Below are 23,305 nucleotides of genomic sequence, written 5' to 3'. Positions count from 1 at the left end.
TAATTCTAGTGTTGCTCCTAAATTCAATGCTTTCTCCTATGCTCAATGGTGTTTTAGATTCAAATTATTTGTTCAATCTAAAAATATCGATTTATGAGAAATCATTGATTGTGCTTATATTGTACCCACGTTAGAGAAATCCAAGTGGAGCAAACATGATAAAAAGATGTTTATTATGAACAAGCTTATGTTAGAATTTTTATTAAATGCATTTGATTCATTTATGTCTAACAAGCTTGATTCTTTTGATAGCGCTTATACATTGTGGAAATTCATAGAAGCGCATCAAGGAGACTTGAAGGCGATCCGACAAGCTTTGGAGGATCCCGCTTCAAGTTCTAACGGAGCTTCATGCACACGTGCACTAGGCGATAGCCCTAATGAGGTTTGCGAGTTCGAACCCGATAATGATTTATATAGTGATGAACTTGCTTATGCTAGTGATAAATTATTGCATGCCTACAAGACATTGCAAAATGATTTCATTAATTTACAAAGCAAGCATGTAATTTTAAAATCTGAAATTTTGAAATCCGATCATGAGTTGTTAGCATCTAAGTTTGAAACTATTTCTAATGAAAATGTGATCCTTAAAGAAAACAATGAAAAATTAAAATCGGATCATGATTCTTTTGCTTTCAAACTTTGCCAAGTTAACTCATGAAAAAGATAATGCCATGTTAGAAGTAAAGAACATACAAAATGATACTGCTTCTTTTATAAATAACTATTTATGTTCTACTTCTAAAAGTGCATATGTGCCTAAAAATAAAGACTTGAATCTTATGAAAAAATGCATTTCATCTTTAGATTCAACTTTGAAAATATGCTTTGATAATCATAAGAGGCTTATGAATATGTGTGCCAAGTCTAAGTCATCATCCACTCATCATGCACACATATATAGCAAAGTTTACAAGTACTCCATTTGTGGTCGTAAAGGCCATTTGATGCACACAAACATAAGAATTCTAATGCTCCTTGTGCATCTCATGTAGCTTCTTCATCTTGTACACTTACACATTCACATGCTCATTCTCACAAAGTTCATCATAAGCATGCTAGTGTGTTCAAGTGTGATCATTGTGGTCGTTTTGGTCATTTGGCCAAATATTGCTTTGATTTGAAAAGAAAATCTCATTTGACAAATGCTTCCAATAGACCACATGTTTTTAAATGTGATGTTTGTGGTAGGTTTGGACATCTTGCTAAATTTTGTTTTGATATACAAAAAGCTTCTAAATTGCAATATGTTCCAAATAGACCATTGTTTAAGAATGTTTCTCATTTGCAAAATAATTTTAAAAGAAAATCTTTATTTGCAAATGATTCCCGTGCACGAGCTAATGGTCCACAAAAACAAATGGATCTCTTTCATTGCACAAATTGCAATCGGAAGGGTCATTTGAATGAATATTGTTTTGACCATGTTAGTGCACCATATGTGCCTAAGAGGGTTCATAACCCTAAGGCTTTGAGCTTTAATGATAGGGGTCATGTCCCTAAATCTTTTGGTACCAAGAGTTCTTGGGTACCAAAACAAATTTAAATTTTAAACCAAGAATTGTAGTATTCTTATTCTTCCTCTTTCTTGGTTTTGAAAAATGTATTTTAAACTTTTATGAAAACAATTCCTTTTATTGGCTAAATTCTTTTGTTTTCATGATCATTGGTTTTGCTTTAATGAGAGGTTTGTATTTATATAACCCTCCGGATTTATTGGGTGTTTATTCCCAAATCATGTTTACCGGATGCTAGAATGATTATATGGGTTAGAACAAGCTTAAGAGCTTGATATATTGTTGCCTCTCTTAAAATTCTTTTATCAAAGATTTTGTTTTGAATTATTGCTTTGAATTCATTATATTTCACTTATATGATGATATTTATGTGTTTGTGCTAATGGATCATCTATTCGTGCTTTATAATATATTCTATGAGTGGTTTGATCATGTCTTACAAAGAAATTTTTTTTTTGTTGATCAAACATCATTTTTGGTTTAAATAGTTGATTTATGATTTCATTTGGTTGATTTGTTTTCATTCGAAAACTCTTTTTGCATGATTCTCATGTTTTCTCTCTTTTGACTTCATAAATCTACTTTTATACATATTTTTTATGGTCTTGGATATGAGACACATATTTTATTTTATATGTGTTCCCATTGTCTTTTTGCATGTGAGTGGTGTTTAGCATATTTCTCATTTATGCTTGCTCACATATGTTTGCCATGATATTCATTGCATATATTCCATATGGCATTTTGATAGGGGGAGCAATCCCTATACCTTTTATGTTTGATACTCACCCGTGCTTATGCTTATTTGTAGGGGGAGCTTTCGCTCTCTTAATTCATTTGTCCCCTTTTTAATGTTGTCAAAGGGGGAGAAATATTGTGAGTATATTCCTTCTTGTTTATATGCATGTGAATTATAATTTATATATTTATTTCCTTTCATGCATATATCATTTTTGTAAATTGTTTGTCATCATCAAAAAGGGGGAGATTGTTGGCCTTCTTGTTTTGATGATGTTTAACAAACAATTTACAACTAATGTTGTTTGTCTAGTATTTGTGTTTTCTTATTTATTATAGACAAACAACGTAGTTGGAGGATGGATGGAATAGAGCTTCAACGATCATATCCAAAGGAGGTTGGCGGAATGTCGGTGAAGCTTATGCAATTCTAGTTCAAGATCCAAGTTCAATCTTCATCCGCAAATGTACCAAGTCAAGCTTATTGAAGATCAAGATCGGCTTTGGGAATTTTTAGTTTAGGAATTTATATTATGTGTGTTAGTACTTTAAGCTCAATCATAAACACACATACACGTTTTGGATTTTGTATATATATAGTTATATATATACATATATGTTTTGGTTTGATAGTTTTCAAGTTTTACTATGAAACAAATGTTTAGAATATGCAATTTTGTGAAAATATTGTTTTCTTAGTTTTTGGACTTAACAATAATCATATACATATTTTATTAAGTCTACAAAATCATTGTGCAAAGTTTCAAAACATGGTTTAGCCTAATGTCAAAATTCATATGTTTACATTTTCATGTTTTGGACTATTTTGCAAAATAATGATATTTTTCATTTGGGAAGTTCTTTTTGAAAACCAGTCGTTGTAGCATGTTTATTATCATGTCTATAATCATTCCCCAAAGTTTTATATTTTTTGGAATTTATTTGATATTTTTAAACAGGGTTTTAAAATCAGCAAATCAGTTTTTATATATATCAGTTCTCGGTCGACCGCACCGGTCGACCGCACCTATGTTCTTTCGTCAGTGGGCAGTAGAGAGTTTGTCGGTCGACCGCCGCGGTCGACCGAGAGCTCGAAATTTCCATCGGTCGACCGCACCAGTCGACCGAATAAGTCTCTGCTCGTTTTCTCGGATTGGGATCTGGATCGCGGTCGACCGCGAATTTTTTCAGTCGACCGCCGCTCAGTCAGATTCCTTCCAACGGCTATTTTTGTTACCGTTAGATGGGGCTGTTTTTGTCTTTTGCTTGGGGGTTTTTGACTGAGATTTTGAGTAGGTAAAAATACCCATTGCTGTTCTCTTTCAAGATATCTAAGAAGTTTTTAAACACGAGTGAGGAGTGTGTGGTGAGAGTCGGTGATCGTCCCAAGAGGAGTGGCGTCGGTTGACGTGCCTAGGGAGAGGTTGTAACCGAGCACTTGAGGGAGACACGGCTAGGTCCAATACTTAGTGGGTGTAGAGTGGGATTACAATAGTGTGTTGATTGTAAAGTTTTCGGTTAGCTAGAAAACCGAGTGTGAGGAGTGGACGTTGATCGGTGAACGTTGAAAACCGACATACCGATTGTGAGGAGTGACGTTGATCGGTGAGCGTTGAAAACCGACACTGTGAGGTATAAACGTTATTCGGGTGAGCGTAGAAAACCTGGTTGTGATAGTGAATTTCTCCCCGGGAGTGGGGAGCGGAGACGTAGGACGGAAGGTCCGAACTCCGTGATCATATTGCTTTTTTGAGTTTGTCTTTGGCATATTTGTTTTTACATTTATCTTATATCGCCAATTGTGCATTGCTCATTTATTTCATCCACTATCTTGTTTAGATTATTTACCCTTGTGTTGTTTATATATCCTTGCATATATTTCTATCATATAGGATATATCTCATTGTTCATATTGCTTATCCTAGCTTATATTTTTATTGTATTTCATACTTGCTAGGATAACTTGTTAATTAATTTTAATTGGTATTTAATCGGATTAGATTAGCATAAGACCCTAATCACCCCTCCCTCTACGGTCTAACACGGATTTGTTGTTGAATGGTATTAAAGAATTTTTAAGGGAATTATTTTGCAAAATGATTATTTGAATTAATAAGTTATTATTTAAAAATAATAGTTTAGAATAATTATTATAAATTAAAAGAATTTAATTGTGAAAAGAATCATTTTAGGAAAATTATTAAATTCATGGAATTGATATTTCTAATTCATCGTGCACTGTTGTTCTCATTCACATTCATGATTCCCAACTCTGATACACAATATTAACGGCATTTATACATTGTTATAGTTGAGAATCGCGAGTATTGCTTGACCATAGTGACCCATGAGATATGAGTTGTTGACTTGGGATGGGAAAGTCTGGGTTCATGTTATCAGATATGTTTGTTGTTTATTTCCAGACTCCCACCAGTGAACCGTTTCGCACTGTGGTGGGTCTGAGAAGCAGTGATCGGATGTGTTTATTGTTTATTTCCAGGCTCGCACCGACGAACCATTTCGCACTGGGGTGGGTCTGAGGAGCGGTGATATTGTGATTATTAATTATTTTCAGGCACGCACCAGTGAAACGTTTCGCACTGGGATGAGTCTGAGGTACTAGTGAGATGTGGTTGTTAACAAGATATCCGATAATATGAACTTTGACTCTAGTGAGACGTGGACCAGGGAGATGATATAGGATGGCTAGTTACCTGACCTCGTTATTTAGATGATTTTAGATTCTTGTGAGATATAGGCCAATTGTGTTTCTTTTCATAAATAGATCGGGATTAATATTTAATTATTTACAATTCGAGACATATGGTATATACATGAGGGTTTTCTTGTTTGGATTATTTTGCTCGGCGTACTACGTCTCTTATTGTAGATTTTTAAGTATTAATTCCATTTAGTGTATGATCCTGTTACTTGGATGATTTCTGATCGTTAGCTGCATGATCTCGTTACCCGTTTGATTTATGGATTCTCATGATTATCATGTTTTAGTAGTGAAATTGCATGTTGATTTTGTCGGATTTCCAGATGCACGTTCTTTTGTTAATTTTGTTATCGTGTCGTTTTCCGTTTTGGTTTTCGTTGTTCTATTTGTTTTGTGGGGTCTTACAGTGTGCCATGCACGCTGATGTACACATGTTTTCTCTGGTATATGTCAGACTTAGAGGAAGAACAGGTCCAGCCGGGAGATCGTCAGGAGCCAGAGGATTATTAGCAGGTGTGTCTTGCAGACAGAACAGAAGAAGAATCCGAAGCTTAGGTATTGGTCCTAGTTGCTTTTGTAGTTCTTTCCATTCCTGCAGTTTTGTATAAGGGCATGTTGACCAGAATATTATGTCTCGGATGTTATCCCATTTGTGATATGATATTTCTTTATTCTGAGTTTGTCTATTATATTCTTGCTGATTATGATCGGGGACCTGTGATTTCGCATTGTATTTATTTTCAGACGCTTAGCGTATTGGATTGAGAAGAAAAGAAAAGAAAAAAAATGATAGTGTATATTTTTTCTCAATCTAATACGTCACGGGCTTGTTCAAGTTCTGATTCCCAGGTATTTTGGGAAGCGGGGCGTGACACTTCATGTAGCAAAGTTTACAAAGTCTACAATGAAAGAACAAAAGTTCTTAAAGAGTCTATTCATATTAAATTTGATGAAATTCACACTTCTATTAGTTTGATTGATAATGCAGATGATCCTCTTGTGATGAACCCAAATGATCAGGTTGAACAAGGAAACACACAGATGGAAAGTGAGAAGAAGGCTTAGAAGAAAATAGGGGATAAGAATGAGGAGACAACTCCTAAATATATTGTTGCTATTTCAAATCCATCAGATTCAAACAATCAAAAATAGAACCTAAAAATGTGAATGAAGCTATAAAAAATAAAAATTGGGTTATTGCTATGCAAAAAGAGCTTAATCAATTCATAAGGAATGGAATTTGGAATTTAATTCCAAAACCAAAAGCTCACCCCATAGTACTAACTAAAGAAGTCTTTAAAAATTAATTGCATAAAAGGGATAATGTCATGTGAAATAACGTTAGACTTGTTGCTTAAGGTTACAACTAAATAGAAGGGATTGATTTTGATAAAACTTTTACTCTGGTTGCTAGACTTGAAGCCATTAAAATTTTGATTGTATTTTCTTATTATAAAGGTTTCAAGCTCAATCAAATAGATGTAACAAGTACTTTTCTAAATTGGTACTTAAAGGTTGAAGCCTCCGTAGAACAATCTTATGTTTTATTAATCATACTTTTCAATATGTATACAAGTTAGATAAAGCCTTGTATGCTCTTAAACAATCACCTCAAGCTTGGTATGACTGTCTATGTTATTCTTTGCTTAAACGTAAGGTAAAAAAGGGGTTTGCGGACAACATCTTATTTGTTTAATTTATTGGTAGAGATATTCTTATTGTGCAAGTGTATGTTGATAATATCATTTTCGAATCTACTAATAAGGGTATTTGCTGTAAGTTTGAAAAGTTGATGTAGGATGAGTTTGAAATGAGCAAAATAGGAAAGCTAAAATATTTCCTAGGATTCCAGGTGAAGCAGATGAAAGATGGAGTGTTCATCTAACACGAGAGATGCAAAAGAACTTCTCAAACGCTATGACATGCATAACTTAAAAGCTGCTTATAAAAGATGATTGGTAGTCTCTTATATCTTACTACTTCTCATCCTGATATTATATTTTTAGTGTGTTTGTCTATAAACTTCCAAGCAAATCCTAAAGAATCACATTTGAAAGCTGTAAAATAGATTTTCCGATATCTCATTAGAACACAAAAATCTGGTATATGGTTTCCAATATGTAATTACTTTGATTTGGTTAGATACCTTGATAGTGATTATGCTCGATATCATACAGATAAGAAGAACACTAATGGTACAGTATGCCTTTTAGGACATTCTATTATGCCTTGGTTAAGTAGAAAATAAAATTATGTAGCACTATCAACCACTAAGGCCAAATTTATTACATTAGATAGTTTTTGTAGACAAGCCCTTTAGATGTCTTTAACACTATATGACTATGATATTACCTTTAAGAAGGTTTCTCTTTGGTGTGATTATGAAAGTGCTATTAATTTGAGTAACATCCCAGCATACCATTCATGGAGAAAACACATAATGTTAGGCAAAACTTTACCAGGGACCACATAGCTAAGGAGAAATTTTGTCTAGGATGTTTTGATACATCCTAGACGAGAATATCGTATAGGATATATATCCTATATGAAAATTCTGTCTAGGATGCTTAATTTTGGGGGGATGTGCAAAAAAAATTCATTTCCATGAACAATGATTAACATCTCCTATACATCATATTCACATCCAATATATTCACAAACCCATATGAATTTAATATCAAATCCAACCAATTCTATCCCAACCATTACATTCCATTCCTATGCCAGATCCAACCAATATATATTACATTCTAAAATCTAACACAATAACCAAAACACCATTTACAATAAGATGGATATCCAAACTCCGCAGAACAACATATGATCAAAATAATTGTCTCCCATGTCATAAAAAAACATCAAACACATAAGTATATAACCATACACAACATGTCTCTCCTATAAGTAATAATGGCATCTCATACATAAGATATAAATAAAAATCATAGCAGAAAATCTCGAATCCTCAACATCAACATCCCTCCTCTGCATGCTGCTGCTGCTGCTCCTAGCATCTCCCACTTAAAAATAAGTTAGAATATGAAATTAAGCAATATGGTATATGTTAGCCCTTATGTTTTGATAATGTTCTTACAACCATCATTATCGGTACTAATGGCTTATTAAGCGTAAATGTAGTAAGTTCATTTATCAAGCTCGTTAGTGCCATAAATGGAGGATGGATGGAATATACGCTATAATGAAGATATCCAAAGGAGGAGGAGGCCAAGAGATGAAGCAACGTTATTTCAAGAACGACAAATTCGACTAAAAGCTTCATCCAATTAAAACTATATCAAAGCTCAAGTATTGCTCTCTATATAAGGATATTAGCTTTCTTTTGTTTCCCTCTCTAGTGCTAGAATGTAGGCAAAGAGTTACTGATTTTACTTGAAGCTATTGGGAATCACACACACGATTTCATACTTAGGTTTTTTAAGCGTGTTTCACAAAATACTATTTTTCATAAGTATGAGGACCTATCTGCAAAATTCCTTTTCTAAACAGTTTGTTTTTAGTATTAAAAACATTTTACAAAGTTTCAGATTTTTCATAGGTCAAATAAATATTTTGCAAATATTTAAAGTTGGTCAAAAACTGTTCTTTTGCAAAATGTCAGAAAGCGGTCGGCCGGTCCGGTCGACCGCTCCCATCGCCTTTCGTTACTATCTTCCAGAGAGGTCGTCGGTCGACCGGTACGGTCGACCGAAATCCGACTTTCAAATCGGTCGACCGCGCCGGTCAACCGACGGTGTCTCTGCTTGATTTCTAAGTTTTTAAGGTTGTTGGCGGTCGACCGAAATTTTCGGTCGGTCGACCGAAGCATTTTTTCGGTCTACCGAAATTCCCTTCGGTCAACCGATTGTGTCTTTGGTCAGCCGTGACTTTTTAAAACAGTAGTTTGCCTCGACTGTTGTGCTTTCACTTAATAGTGTTTGGCACAGTCTGAGGTAACAACCTGAAAAGTAGATTATCTTCCTAAATAGGAAGATTGGGTTTTTGTTTTTAATTGGTTTAAACTCTTTTATAAAAACCCCCCAGGCTGCTTCTTCTTCCACCCCAGTCTTCTTCTTCTCAAAGTTCCCTAACGTTTGAAAACCAGAGAGAGCTTTCTGTTTCCTGAGAAAAATTTTCAAATCCTGTTTTCTCTCTGTTTTAAGTGTGATTCACTTCCCAGCTTCAGTAAACCTACTCTTTGCTATAGGGGCTGTGTAAAGAGAGGTTCTTGCATCTCTTCTTCTGCTGTGTGAGTGAGATCTTGTGTAAGATCTACTGTGAGGGTGTGATCTGTTGAGATCAAACTGTGTAGTGAGAGAGATCTGTGGAGATCGCTGTGTAGACGAAGTTCCGGCTTCCAAACCGGGTGTGTAGTGGATTTCTCCTCGAGAGTGGGGAGCGGGGACGTAGGCCAGAGGGCCGAACCTCGTTAACACATCGCGCGTCAAGGATAACGAACTCCTAACCCTATCTCTCTTACTTTTATCGCATTTCTGTTTTGTGGTTTGCTTGTGCTGAACTTTTATTGCATATTAGAGCCTCTTGACCCTAATCACCCCCCTCTAGGGTCCAACAATTGGTATCAGAGCTTGGTCTCTATATCAGTTTTTGGTTTAACAACCTTGGAGAAAAGATCTAATGGAGGCCTCTTTGAATATGCATATGTTGGAAGGACAATCCACCACTAGACCACCACTCTTCACAGGGACTAATTTTGCTTATTGGAAGGCTAGAATGAGAATTTACCTTCGTTGCATTGATCTTGACATCCTAGGGCTCATAGAAAAGAAATATGTAGAGAAGTCAAAAGTCGAGAACATGTCCGATGATGAAAGGCACCTTGCCAATCTAAATGCTAAGGCCATGAACGCCTTAATCTGTGGTCTTTCCCCCAATGAATACAATAGGGTTTCCACGTGTGCAACCGCATACGAAATTTGGCAAAAATTATGTGTCACACATGAAGGAACACCCCAAGTTAAGGAATCTAAGATTAGTGGACTCATGCATGATTATGAGCTATTTAAAATGCTTCCTAATGAATCCATTGATGCTATGTTTTCCCGTTTTACTAATATCATCAATGAATTACATGGTCTAGATAAGCAATTATCCATTCAAGAGATGAACTACAAGATACTTCGCTCATTGACTCCGGCATGGGAGCCCAAGGCTACGGCCATTGAGGAAGCTCATGACCTCACTACCTTAGCTCTTGATAGCCTTATCGGAAAGCTCAAAGTGCATGAGAAGAAGCTCAAGGGGAAGGAGAAGGAGGAAGTGCCATCACGAGAAGTTGAGGAGCCGTCACCAAAGTTGAAGACCATAGCTCTCAAAGGAGCTAGTGACAACTCATCTTCGTCGTCGGAGAGTGAAGTCGATTTTTCTAGAGAAGTGGCTCATCTCTCTAGAAGAATCTCTAGACTTATAAAAATGAACAAAAAATTTAACCCTCGATCTAACAACAAGTTTTCCTCTCGTGTAGGTAAATGTTTTGAGTGCAATGAACCGGGTCACATCGCTAAGGATTGCCCCAAGCTCAAAGAAAAGTACATGAAGTACAAGAAGAAGAAGGCTATGTATGCCGGATGGGAAGAATCCGAACCAAGTGACTCGGATAGTGATGAAGAAGGAGCCAAACTTGCTCTTCATGACCCAAATGTTTGTTTCATGGCAAATGAACATGAGGTAATATCCGAGGCCGAAAGTGAATCTTTTTATATGCAATGTGACATAGCTATGGCTTTAGAAGAGTTGAACTTTGAATTTAAAAGAATGTCTAAAGAATACTCTTCTTTCAAAAAATTGCATGCCTCTTGTGATATTAAGCTAGAACAACTAACAACCTCTCTTGCTCTAAAAGATGAATTGCTAGGAGATCTCGATTTCGAGAATAAGCAATTAAGATCAAAGATTGAAAGATTAGAAATTGAGGGTTGTAGGACTAGACCCACTCATGCTTATGCCAACTACAATCACCATGGTAGAAATAGGTTTCATGGTTCTAACATTCGTACATACAAAAGAAATTTTGTATGCACCTATTGTATGAGACATGGACACATTTCTACTCATTGTAGAATTAAAGACAATGAAGATTTTTATGGTTTGATATGGGTACCCAAAGGTACCAAAACTACTAACCACCAAGGACCCAAGACATGGGTACCTAAAGCTACTACACCTTCATCTTCTTTTTTTGTAGGGAACATCACGGCAACGACGTAAGGAGATGTGGTACCTTGATAGTGGTTGCTCACATCATATGACGGGCAACAAAGAGTTATTTGCAACCCTATCAAGGATTGAAGGAGGTAATGTCTCCTTCGGTGGTGGTGAGAAAGGTAAAATCATTGGTATCGGTTCTATTGGTAGAAAACCCTCACCCATTATTGAAGATGTTTATTTAGTAAATGGCTTGAATCATAATCTTCTTAGCATTAGCCAATTAAGTGATAAAGGTTTTGATATTTCTTTTAAACCGGATAAATGCATCATTAGTATGGATGGAAAAATTGTTTTTATTACAAATCGCAAGTCTAATGTTTACATTTTTGAGATGAATGAGTTAGTAAATCAAGATGTGAAGTGTCTTGCGGCAATTGATGAAAATCCTTGGATTTGGCACAAGAGACTTGGACATGCAAATATGGAGTTAATATCAAAATTGTCTAAGAAGAATCTTGTGAAAGGGCTACCTAGCTTGCACTTCATAAAAGATACAATTTGTGAGGATTGTGCCAAAGGTAAACAAACAAAGTCTTCTTTTAAATCCATCCATGAGGTATCGACTTCTAAACCCTTGCAATTACTTCATCTTGATTTATTTTTGGTCCCATGCGTGTTACCTCTCTTGGAGGCAAACACTATGTTTTTGTGATTATTGATGATTTTCTCGTTTTACATGGACAATATTTCTTGCAAAGAAAAATGATTGTTTTGAAGAATTTGCCAATCATGTTAAAAGAATTGAAAATGAAAAGGATTTGAAAGTTGTTAAAATAAGAAGTGATCATGGTGGTGAATTTCAAAATGAATTTTTCTATGATTTTTGTGCTCATCATGGTATAACTCATATGTTTTCCGCTCCTAGAACACCACAACAAAATGGTGTTGTTGAACGGAAAAATCGCACCATACAAGAGATGGCACGCACTATGCTTAATTCTTTTGATTTGCCAAAATATTTTTGGGGGAAAGCCGTCAATACGGCTTGCCATGTTTTAAATCGTGTTTTGATTAGACCAAAGCATAAGAAAACCCCTTATGAACTTTATTATGGAAAAACTCCTTTCATTGGTTATTTTCGTGTCTTTGGTTGCAAATGTTTTATTTTAAATACAAAAGATCACCATGATAAATTTGATTCCAAAATTGATGTTGGTATTTTCTTGGGTTATGCACCTCGAAGTAAGGCTTATAGGGTCTTCAATAAACGAAGCCTCGTTGTTGAAGAGTCTATAAACGTTACTTTTGATGAGACTAATGTTGGCTCTCAAGTTGTGTTGCCTAGGAAAGATGATGATGATGATATTGAGGGAGGATTGGACTTGTTGCAAATCAATGACACTTCCTCTATAGAAGTTCAAAAGGATGTAGATAGCACCAATGCTCAAGAACAAGTTGAACCACCTAAAGCTTGGAAATTCACATCAAACCATCCAAAGGAACAAATCATTGGGAGCCCTTCAAAAGGAGTTATAACTCGCTCAAAAGCCTTGAGTGAATGTGGTAATGTTGCATTTCTATCTCAACTAGAACCTAAAAAGGTTAATGATGCTTTAAATGATGAGTTTTGGGTTTTGGCTATGCATGAAGAATTAAACAATTTTCAAAGAAATGAAGTTTGGAAGTTAGTTCCTAGACCTAACAATGCTAGTGTTATTGGTACAAAATGGGTTTTTAGAAACAAACTTGATGAACATGGCATTGTAACTAGAAATAAAGCACGTTTGGTTGCCCAAGGATACAATCAAGAGGAGGGCATAGACTATGATGAAACCTTTGCACCGGTTGCAAGGTTGGAATCTATTAGGATGTTTTTGGCATTTGCTAGTTTTAAAAATTTCAAACTATTTCAAATGGATGTCAAAAGTGCTTTCTTAAATGGTTTTATAGAAGAGGAAGTGTATGTTGAGCAACCCCCCGGTTTTATAGATCATGCTTTTCCTAATCATGTTTACCGGGTACAAAAAGCTTTATATGGGTTGAAACAAGCTCCTAGGGCTTGGTATGCTCGCCTCTCTAGTTTTCTTATTGAAAATGGTTTTTCAAAAGGAACAATTGATAACACACTTTTTGTGAGAAAAAGGAAAAATGATTTCATTTTAGTTCAAATATATGTGGATGACATCATTTTCGGTGCTACTAATGAATCCTTGTGCAAGGAATTTTCTAAAGTAATGCAGGATCACTTTGAGATGAGTATGATGGGAGAGCTTACATTCTTTCTCGGGCTCCAAGTCAAGCAAACTAAGGATGGGATCTTCATTTCACAAAGCAAGTATGCGAAGGAATTGGTGAAGAAATTCAAGTTGGAGAATTCTAAGCATGCGCCTACTCCCATGAGTACTAGTGTTAAGCTTGATGCGGATGAGAGTGGTGAAGATGTGGACCAAAAACTATACCGAGGTATGATAGGTAGTCTTCTTTATCTCACCGCTAGTAGACCCGACATCATGTTTAGTGTATGTGCATGTGCACGTTTTCAAGCTTCTCCAAAAGCATCTCATTTAATTGCGGTTAAAAGGATCATTAAGTATGTTAATGGAACTTTTAACCTTGGTTTGTTTTATCCAAAAAGCACCACTTTTGATTTATATGGTTTTTGTGATGCCGACTTTGCCGGATGTAAGGTAGATCGCAAGAGTACTAGTGGAACATGCCAATTCTTAGGAAATTCCCTTGTTTCTTGGGCTTCCAAGAAACAAAATTGTGTTGCATTGTCCACTACGGAAGCGGAATACATTGCCGCCGGCTTATGTTGTGCTCAAGTTTTATGGATGAAACAAAGTTTAGTTGACTATGATTTGAATTTTCAAAATATTAAAATCTTTTGTGATAACACAAGTGCTATAAATATTTCCAAAAATTCGGTTTTGCATTCTAGAACTAAACATATTGATGTACGCCATCATTTCTTACGCGATCATGTAGAGCGACAAGATGTATCCCTAGTATTTGTTGACACCAAATCTCAACTAGCGGATATATTTACTAAGCCTCTTGGAGAGGATGATTTTTGTCGCATAAGAAATGGTTTGGGCTTATGCACTATGTGAAAGTTCTACATTGCTTGCTTGATTAGTTGCATTTTGCATTTGGCATTTCTCTTTACCCCATTTTTGATGGTGACAAAGGGGGAGAGAAATCTCCTCATTTGTTGCATATATTTAGGGGGAGCTCATAGATAGGGGGAGCACCTATCTATAAGCTATTTTATTTTTGCTCTTATATAATGGTTGGTTGTCATCATCAAAAAGGGGGAGATTGTTAGCCCTTATGTTTTGATGATGTTCTTACAACCACCATTATCGGTACTAATGGCTTATTGAGTATAAATGTAGTAAATTCATTTGTCAAGCTCGTTAGTGCCATTAATGGAGGATGGATGGAATATATGCTACAACGAAGATATCCAAAGGAGGAGGAGGCCAAGAGATGAAGCAACGTTATTTCAAGAACGACAAATTCGATCAAAAGCTTCATCCGATTCAAGCTATATCAAAGCTCAAGTATATTGCTCTCTATATGAGGATATTAGCTTTCTTTTGTTTTTCTCTCTAGTGCTAGAATGTAGGCAAAGAGTTACTGAGTTTACTTGAAGCTATTGGGAATCACACACACGTTTTTAGACTTGTGCTTTTAAGCGTTTTTCACAAAATACTATTTTTCACAAGTTTGAGTACCTATCTGCAAAATTCTTTTTCCAAGCAGTTTGTTTTTAGTATTAAAAACATTTTACAAAGTTTCAGAATTTTCAGAGGTCAAATGAATATTTTGGAAATATTTCAACTTGGTCAAATAACCTGATTTCAGAATATGTCAGAAATCGGTCGACCGGTCCGGTCGACCGATCCGATGACCTTTCTTCAGTATGTTTCCAGAGTGTCGTCGGTCGACCGGTACGGTCGACCGAATTTTCAATCTTTAATCGGTCGACCGTGCCGGTCGACCGATGAGTCTCTGGATGTTTTGTCAAAACTCCTTAGCTGCTGGCGGTCGACCGATTTTTTCGGTCGGTCGACCGAAGGTATTTTTCGGTCGACCGATATTTTCTTCGGTCAACCGATTTTTGCCTCTGTTCAGCCGCGACTTTTTTAAAACGGTCGTTTGCCTCGAACCCTGTGCTTTCACTTGTTAGTGATTGGCACAGTCTGTGATGAGGGTCTGAAGAAGAGATTATTATCTCATTTGGGTAGATTTGTTTTTTGTTTTAAAATGATTTAAACTCTCCTATAAAATCCCCAGACCTCTTCTTCTTCCTCTAAGCCCTAACGTTTGAAAACCAGAGAGCTTTTTCTGTTTCCTGAGAAAATTTTCAAAACTCTGTTTTTCTCTCTGTTTCAAGTGTGATTCACCTCCCAGCTTCAGTATACCTTCTCTTTGCTATAAGGGCTGTGTAAAGAGAGGTTCTTGCATTTCTTTCTTCTGCTGTGTGAGTGAGATCTGTGGAGATCTACTGTGAGGGAGTGTGATCTGTGAGATCAAACTGTGTAGTGAGAGAGAGATCTTGTGGGATCGCTGTGTAGACGAAGTTCCGGCTTCCAAACCGGATGTGTTAGTGGATTTCTCCTCGAGAGTGGGGAGCGGGGACGTAGGTCAGCGGGCCGAACCTCGTTAACACATCGCGCGTCAAGGATAACGATTCCTAACTCTATCTCTTTCTATTTGATTGCACTTCTGTTTTGTGGTTTGCTTGTGCTGAGTTTTAAATTGCATATTAGAGCCTCTTGACCCTAATCACCCCCCCTCTAGGGTCGCAACAGTACACACACACACACACACAACACACATATATATATATATTATATATATAATAATATATTATATATATAATTATATATATTATAATATATATATTATCGACATTATGTGGCATCGGTTTGATCAAATCCAGTACTACTGGGTTCCAATTCTAAAGGTGATAAAACCTCTGCAAATGCATTAGCAAGAATCATATAGGACGAGTATAATATGATGTAAGACACAACTTCATCCATCGTGGGGGCTACTGGCAAATCAGAGAGCAAAGCCTTCATCACCTATACAAGTAGTGCTAGGTCAATCTTACCACATAAATGACACACGACCATAGAATTGTTGACATTCTAGGAATCCATATCAAGGATCCTATTGAAAATGAAGATCATCCATCCTGTTAAAAATGAAGGTCATGAGGATGCCATGGAGGATATTGCGCCCATCCCTCATATAGCTCCAATTCCCGTTAATGGAAATTTGCCCCCTGTTATTTTGTCCATAATATTTCTAGCAATAATATTATTTTCCTCCCTAGATAGGACACGAGGGTCATTAACTTTGTCATGTGTAGCACATACTGCTGCCTCCCTTGATACGACATTAATACTATCCTAAATAAACATAAGAATAAAAAAATCACATCATTGTTTGGCAAATAAAAAGAATGATTTTCTATAGAATACTCATTATAATGATTTATTAAAAAATTTACCACCAACAATAGTTTTTTAATTTTACCACCAACAACAATTTTTCAATTTTACCACCAACAACAATTTTTCCTAATATTGTCTTCATCTTTATAAGTCAAGCGAAAGGTACCATAAGCTAACTTAGTCTATAAATTGACCGACATTATCGGTTTCTCCTGCAAATTTAAGAAATTATAAGAGATGGTGGTCATACTAATGAAAAAAAAAGAATACAAAACTTTAAATAATATATATGGTGTCTCAACAATAACCATACTCAGGATTAGCAAACAATATTGCTCCTAAGTGGTGGTTGAGCTTGCATTTACTATTTTGATTTGCCGATCCCTTCTTAGATTTATTCTACAAAAATATTTTTTTAGTAAATACGAAATGAATCTACAATGTTTGTTAATAGTAGAATTTAAATGAAAAATACTTGTGCTGCCTTAGTGTCCCAATAGAAAAGAAGAGTTGTGATCAAAGTCCACCATTTCATCGATATTCAAAAACCTCTACTAGTCTGCTGTATATTTATCATATGTTGAGGCTTTCAACTCATGCCGCCATTGTTTGAGCACAGCCTCAACATTTATGTTGAAATCATAGTGCAAGGTCCAGGATGGTCCTCAAGACAATAGTTGTCCTACACATGTATGTACTTATAATTATATTGGATATGATTTTAGATCTCAAATGTTAAACTCTTCTTTTTCTGTATATCTTCATATGATCTCTATGGTAGCTCTATGAACTTAAAGTACATGTTGATCATATTTGCTTTTTGCACTAAAATTCTAATATAGTTATTGAATTTTGTCGACCATTGTCTGATTGACAAATTATAGGTCCACTGAAGAATAATGCTAAAGCCTTTTGGTGTTTGTTTTGGCTCCAGGTTTCTCGCACCACGTCCTCCTAGTTCATTGGGATCAGGCTTCGCAACTATGATGATAGCAACATGAAAATATAGCACGTAGTGTAAAAATGAGATAGAATACAAGGAAATTATTATATCTACCTCTCTCCATCTGTCTATTTTTCTCTATAGTTGAATCATCTTTTCTAGCCTGTATCATAGGCTTTATGTCCTCTAGCTTTTTTAATGCACACTAGTAAAAAGATGACCAGCCCCAACGGGTGTATACAACCGTTGGGGCTGGATTTATCCGCCCCAACGGGTTAACCCGTTGGGGAAAAGTGGATTTGGCTAAAAGGCCAACGGAGGGAATTTTCCCCCCATTCTTTTTCGCGAAAAAAAAGAAAAAACGAAGAAATCCCCCCAAAACCCCCAAAAGACCCGTTTTCGATCTCTCTCTCCCTCCCCCGCTCTCTCTCTCTCTCTCTCATCAAAAAATCGGTCCCCCCTGAGTTCGTCGCCGCTGCCGTTGCCTTCTCTGATCGGAGTTCGTCGCCGCTACCGTCGAGCCTGAGACTTGAAGTTCGTCGCCGCTGCCGTCGAGACCTGCATTTCGTCGCCGCCGTCGAGCCTGCATTGCGCCTTCTCTGAACTAGGGTTTTTTGAACTCGTCGCAACCGTCGCAGTTCGCTACCTCCGTCGGAGATCGCCGCCGCCATCGAGCCCTGAAGTTCGCCCCCGCCGTCGACCCTGTACTTTTCCGCCGAATTCCCAAAAAAAAACCCTAGTTCTTCCTCCCAAATCGGACCTCGCCGCCTCTCCTCCTCCTCATCTTCGCCGGACACTTGACTTGTAAGTCCTCTTAACTCTCAATTTCATTCTCACAGCTCGATCTACGGTCTCTCCAGTCTGATGATCTTGCCAGTGTAAAATTTGTTATTTTAGCTCTCAATTTCCCGTTAAGGAGAACATTACTGCTTGTTAGGATTCTTGAGCCAATCCTTCAGAGACCCATTCTCCATGAATTCATAGACTAAATAGCAGTTTTCTTCTCCTGTACAAATTCCATGGAGGCTTATAATATTGACATGATTGAGTTTGTGCAGTATGTTAACTTCCTGTGACATATCGAGTTTTTAATTTTTAATTGGCCAGTTGTTATCATTTAATTTCTAAGAGGTAATTGGTAGTCAGTGTTATCATTTAATTTCTAAGAGGTAAGTATTCGGGAGGAAAGAAACACTAACATCAGCAATGATGATACACTATGAACAAGCTATGGTCTTTACTGATGACGAGAGAAATATCCACACTTGGGCTATAGTACGAGAGAGGTCTATCCTCAATTAACCCTTAAATACAATTATTCCCTACCTGGGACATATAGTTGTCTTTTTCCTTCCTTATTTTTTTAAAATGATGGAAGCATGTAGTTGTATTTGAACTACTAAAACCAACCCAATAGTCATGGTTTTCTGCAACAATAGTCTTATGATGTATAGCTTCATAACGTTGGCAGAAGTGAGAATCTAAATGCGGCGTTTTCACGATAAAAAACTATTGAATAACCCCTATTATAACCTAGCAATTACACTGGCATTAAGCACATAAAATGACTTAACCTGTTAGGCCAAGCAACATACTGCATCCAAATACAACACGTTATTTCTCGTACCCATACCCACCATCATTAGGTGGGTCTTGTTCGGGTTGGGCATTTGTGTGGGTCGGATTCAAGTTGGACCCATTGTGGTCGACATTATTGAACAATGCGTTCGCACTTTTAAACTAAACTTCATTGGGTATTTTGGATTTATTGGGTTTTATTGAGTCTTATACAAATGTTACAGGCTCATACCATTATCTAGGAGGAGTTTCAAATCTAAAATTCAGACCTGCATATGATCCATGAGTCTAAATTTTGAGTTCAGATCAGAATAATCTGGTTCAAGAGCATGTAATCGGGACTCACTTGCAGGCCTACCAGCAAGTAGTAAAGCCTTTTCGATATCTGGTTCAAGAGCATGTAATCGGGACTCACTTGCAGGCCTACCAGCAAGTAGTAAAGCCTTTTCGATATCATATGTGTGTGTATATATACGTGTTGAAGAGGCTTTAAGTCTACAGGGGATAAGTACGGACTAGCTATGTGCATCTATCAAAGTGTGTATTATGTATGCGATGAAATTACATAAATCCATTCATTTTAGCTTTACCTCAGTAAAAAATATTGAACAATCTTATCGTAACTGTGTTAATTTCAAGCTAATGTCTAGATCGAGTTTTTAATTTTTAATTGGCCAGTTGTTATCATTTAATTTCTAAGAGGTAATTGGTAGTCAGTGTTAGATTTTTGCTATATTCTTTTACTGCTTGAAATATAACTGGTAAGCATATATTATGTGAAAATTTCATACACATAATAAATATTTGATGCACTAGGTATATTTCACATTTATGAAAATTGTGATTAAATTTAAACAAGTAAATAAAATTTATTTATACCAAACTATATAGTTTTTATAATTTTCTGAAAATTAGTGCAAGCGTGCTTAATTTATGAGTTGTTATCACTAACTCTGTCTTGGTTAGGTTATCATGGCTCGTGACTATATCAGAGTTAAGGACTGGATGTATGTGAATCGTGAAAAACGCACAAAGCCTGAATTCATTGAAGGAGTTGCTTCTTTTATAAACTTTGTACGTGAACACGATAAGATCCAACATGGCATGATTCTTTGTCCGTGTAGCCATTGCGGGAATACTTTGCATCGCAAAGAGGAAGATGTAGAACTTCACATTGTCAAGTATGGTTTTATTAGAGGTTATACAACTTGGGTATATCACGGAGAAATTCTAACTCCTATTAATGTCGAAGAAGAAGAAGAAGAAGTTGACGATATTAACTTGTTTCCAGAAGAGGAGATGGAGGAAATGGTAGAGGTTGCTTTCGGTGACCCTAATCATGTTGAAGATAGTCCTCCCAGACAAGAACAATATGTAGATGAGTATGAGAAGTACATGAATGATGCTAGGAGACCGATTTATGAGAATGCAAAACATTCCACGCTGTCATGGTTCGTTCAACTTTTCCAGATTAAGTGCCTAAACAAATGGAGCAACAAGTCATTCACGATGCTTCTTAAATTCCTAAAAGATTCTATGCCTGTTGGGAACAATGTCCCTGATAGCTGGTATGAAGCTCAAAAGATAATGTCTAATCTGGGTTTAAATTGTGAGAAGATTCATGCATGTCCCAATGATTGTGTACTGTATTGGAAAGAAAACTCATATAAGAAAGAGTGCCCTACTTGTGGAGTGTCCAGATATAAGAAGAAAGCACATACTAGCAAGAATAACATACCTCTCAAGGTAGTACGATATTTTCCTATTACACAGAGGTTGCAGAGACTTTACAAGTGTAAGAAGACAGCGGTGGCAATGACCTGGCATGATCGTGCTCTTCCAAGTGAAGATGGCAAAATGAGTCATCCAAGAGATTCACCTGCATGGAAGAATTTTGACAAGTTACATCCAATATTTAGTCAGGATCCTCGTAATATCAGGCTTGGACTAGCTAGTGATGGCTCATTTCGACAAGAGATTCACCTGCATGGAAGAATTTCGAGCAAAACAGAAAGTGGTATAAAGTATTCTTTGAGTTTAAAAACAGTTCTGAGTGCCTATAAATAGGCCAAGGCATTGTTCATTTCAGAGGTTGGATTTTGGGAGGGTCGAAGCTCTGCCGGATTGGAATCTGAGATCTAAAAAAGATTGGAGCTTTAGAAGATTGAAGACTTGGACTTTGAGATCCGGTTCTCGGCGATCATCCACGCCAAACAAGGCAAGTGTTCGAGAGGGACCGGATCTGAGATCTACACGATTTTCCTCCGGATCTAAGCTTGGTTCTTAGATCCCGAGAAGAGTCTCGAATTCGCTTGGTCGATTTCGACACTTGGGCTACTATTTCCTTGGTGAATTAGTACCCCACCCGGCTATTATTTCCTTCGTGAGATAATACCCGTCATATCGTGTAGATCCGACCGGATCGAGATCACGCGGTGGTCCACGGCAAATAACCCCGGCGCAGGCAAAGAACCCACACAAAGCGAGTGACCGCAAAACAGGAGCTCGCGATTCGTTCGACATAAAAGGAAATAAATTGTAATCTTTCTTTTTTGTATTTTGATTTTCATTGTAACCGGATCTTATAAAAAGACCGGATCTTTGTAACGCATAAAGTTGTTAACTAAGATGGCAATGATATCAATGAAGAAAGACACGATTTTTCCCGCGAACACACCCTATACCTAAATTAGGTAAACCAGGAAAATTTGTACTCCCCAATGCCGTTTATCATATGTCAAAACTAGAAAAGAAAATATTTTTGGAGGTATTGCATGAGCTGAAGGTTCCTACAGGGTTTTCTGGATCATTTAATAAGAAGATAAAGACTGTAAAAGGCAAGATAGATGGGTTGAAGAGTCACGATCACCATGTTATTATGGAGCACCTTCTCCCACTATCCCTTAGGGCTTCGCTTCCTGAATCTGTTGGTTTAGTGATCAATGAACTTTGCAGCTTTTTTAGGGAATTGTGTGCTAAAACCATTGAGGACAAGGAGTTGGAGAAGCTACAAGAAGCAGTTCCCTTAATATTGTGCAAGCTTGAGCGGATTTTTCCACCATCATTCTTTGATATTATAATACACCTGACTGTTCATCTTGCAACCGAAGCAAGGCTTGCTGGACCAGTACAATATCGGTGGATGTATCCTATAGAAAGGTGTTTCGCTTTTTTCTTTGACACAACAAATATAACTTTTCTATTTTGTATGTTTTTATGTAGTAATCTAATACTAGTATTTGTAGGTACCTTCTCACTCTAAAAAATTACATTCGGAATAGAAATCGGCCAGAGGGTTCTATAATGGAAGGTTATCTCCTGGAGGAGGTAACGACATTTTGTTCTCGTTATTTGGATGAAAACATAGAGACTAAGCTCAATAGGCCTGTGCGTATTCGTGATGGAACACATGGCAAACCAACTTACATGACAATGGGAATCACATTTATTAATCAAATACATCAATTTATCCTCCTCAATAGCGTTTGCCTTGAGGAAGTTAGAGGGTAAGTCTATTTTGCATTTACTATTATATGTGTATGTATGCATGAAATAATATAATATTGATGTTAACAATTCATGTTGAGAATAGAATTTATAAGGATGAATTACATGAAGAGCATCACAATTGGAATGATGAATGGTTGGAGAAGCATGTGCCTGGTTTATAAATTATGTAAGATTTTCTTATATGTCATTGTATTAATCTATAATTTTATCTTTATATTCCTAGAATTGGAATGATGAACTATTTTCTCAGGTCCAAGATCCAAACTCAGAATTAACATTAGATGATGATTTGAGATGTCTAGCTCGACATCCAAGCCTGGAGGTTGCATACTACAAAGGATTTGGTATAAATGGCTACAAATTTGAAATCAAGGACAGAAGAATCTCGGACTACCCAAAATTGCGGAATTGCGGCCATTGGAGCTGAAGGTTTGATTTACTATGGGTATTTGGATAGAATACTTGGTATTCACTATCCGGGAAGAGCCAAACTAGTATATATATTTAAGTGTGTTTGGTATCATACAAGAACCGGACATGGAAAATGGAGAGACACATACGGGACTTGGAAAGATGAATATGGATTGACTAGTGTAAACACTAATCTTTTTGAGATGAACCATATATATTCCCGGAACAAGCATTTCAAGTATATTAC

The sequence above is a fragment of the Asparagus officinalis genome, chromosome 4, assembly GCF_001876935.1.
Source record: "Asparagus officinalis chromosome 4, Aspof.V1, whole genome shotgun sequence".
In the NCBI taxonomy this organism is placed as follows: Eukaryota; Viridiplantae; Streptophyta; class Magnoliopsida; order Asparagales; family Asparagaceae; genus Asparagus; species Asparagus officinalis.
The sequence above is the reverse complement of the archived record's forward strand: the minus strand, read 5'-3'. Positions refer to the sequence as shown.